We start from the raw sequence: 2503 nt of genomic DNA on the forward strand, positions 1-2503 counted from the left end.
TTTTTTTTTTTTTTTTTTTTTTTTAGTAGAGACGGGGTTTCACCGTGTTAGCCAGGATGGTCTCGATCTCCTAACCTTTATCTTCTATTTCTATTTAATTCTACAGCTTTTTTGTTATCCATCACTTGAAGATTTACATTTGTAGCTCTGGTTTATTTTAATTACTATTTAGCATTCCATTGAATGCAGTGCATTGAATAAATGCATTGTAAATTGTTTCTGTTCTCATCTTGATAGAATTTTTCCAGCTTTGGGCTGTTACAAGTATTGTTTGTATTTGAGTGTTTTATGTGTGCGTGTGTACATATCTAGGCATGGAACTGTGAGACCACAGGTGCAGATCTGAAAAGTAACTCTCTTGCTCAATCGTTCTCTAATTCGAATTGGTACTCACAGATATCTTATTTTTTCCAATCTGTATATGAATAACTGGGGCTTTTACATTTAAGGAAAGTCTTATTTTTAGGTAATTGTAGATTTACATACAGTGTAAGAAGTAATACAGAGATTAAGTATACCATTTATTCAGCTTCACCCAATGGTAACATCTTGCAGAAATACAATACAGTATTACATTGGGATATTAATATTGATGCAGCCAAAGGACAGAACATCTCTATTGTAATCAGGATGCCACGTTTAGAGCCACTTCTACTTTCCTCCTGAACCACTCATGCCAAACCTTCTGTCTCCCCATTCCTTAATTTTTGTCAAGCACAGATCTGTTCTCCATTTCTACAATTTTGTCATTTCAAGGGTGTTATATAAATGGGCTCAGAGTTTGCAACCTTTTGGAATTGCCTTTTTTTTTTCACTCAGCGTAATTCCTTGAAGATTCATCGAAGATGTTGTGTGTATCAATGCTTGATTTTTTTTATTTCTGAGTGGAATTCTATGGCATGATTATACCATGGTTTGTTTAATCATTCACCCACCAAAAGACATCTGGGCTGCCTTCAGTTTTTGATTATTACAAATAAAGCTATTGTTAACATTTATGTACTTTTTTTTTTTTTTTTTTTGGAGACAGAGTCTAGCTTTGTCACCCAGGCTGGAGTGCAATGGCGCAATCTTGGCTCACTGCAACCACCACCTCCCAGGTTCACGTGATTCTCCTGCCTCAGCCTCCTGAGTAGCTGGGATTACAGGTGCGTGCCACCATGCCTGGCTAAATTTTGTATTTTTAGTAGAGACAGGGTTTCATCATGTTGGTCAGGCTGGTCTTGAACTCCTGACCTCGTGATTCACCTGCCTTGCCCTCCCAAAGTGCTGGGATTACAGGAGTGAGCCACCTTGCCCGGCCCATTTATGTATATTTTATGTGAACATACATTTGTATTTCCCTGGGATAAATGCCCAAGAATTTAATTGTTGAGTCATATGGTTGTTGTATGTTTAGTTTTTAAAGAAATTGACAGACTGTTTTCCAGTGTGGTTGATGCATTTCACTTTGTCCCAGCAATGTATGAGTGACCCCGTTTCTTAGTGTCCTCACCAGCATTTGGTGTCTTCACTATTATTCATTTTAGCCATTGTGATAGGTGTGTAGTGATATTGTGATTTGAATTTGGATTTCCATAATGGCTGATGATATTAAACATCTTTTCATACAGTTATTTGCAATGTGTATAGCCCCTTCTGCGAAAGGATTGCAGATTTATATAGCTTTGGTTTCTCTGCTGAGTTTTCAGTATCTCCTGAGAACTCAGGCTCCTTCTAGTATCTTAAGAGCAACTGATAAAATTTTCCTTTAGTGAAGTCTAGAAGAATAGCCAAACTTACTCTTAAAAAAACAAAAACAAAAACTCATGCCTACCCAGTCTCATAATTTCTAGTTTGTTCTAATTCTCTTCCCCTGGGACCTAATTCAAGTAGCAGATAATATCAGAAAATTATTTCCATTTCCAGATTAAAAAAACTTAATGTCCAGATATTTCAAGATAGAAGGGAAAGGATAGCACTGTTTTCACTCAATTTCTATAAAAGCCTGGTTGCAACCTTGAGTTTTCTGGACAAGTCTTTATATATCATGAAACTGTAGGTATAAAAATGGAAACTTGCTTGCTTCTGTAGAAATGAAAGGGCTTGCTTCAAACAGCTTCAGTTGAACAAGGGAGACAGACAATGCTCTACACTTAGTATAAACATTATAATATAGATATAGTCTTGTGATTCTTGTTCTACAATAAGTGACTTTGGAGGGTTGGATGATATCTTATTTTGATTGATTTTTTCCCCTATATATAGATTCACTAAAGACTGTATTTGAAGGATGAGTATATGTGTGGATATTTTTAGGGGATGAAGTAATAATAGAAAGACTATGTTTTGCAAATTTGTTCACCTCTTAAGACATTTTGTTTTAGTAAGGGATGATCTCTTCATTTGTATTAACAGGGTATGCTAAATTTTTTTTGAGCTGATCTATCTAATTGCATGCTGACAGAAAGTTTCTCTTTTCTGCTTTTCAGCTATTCAAGTACACTGCACCCAGTTTTGGTTC

This window comes from Colobus angolensis, unplaced genomic scaffold, assembly GCF_000951035.1.
Source record: "Colobus angolensis palliatus isolate OR3802 unplaced genomic scaffold, Cang.pa_1.0 Scaffold61, whole genome shotgun sequence".
Classification (NCBI taxonomy): domain Eukaryota; kingdom Metazoa; phylum Chordata; class Mammalia; order Primates; family Cercopithecidae; genus Colobus; species Colobus angolensis.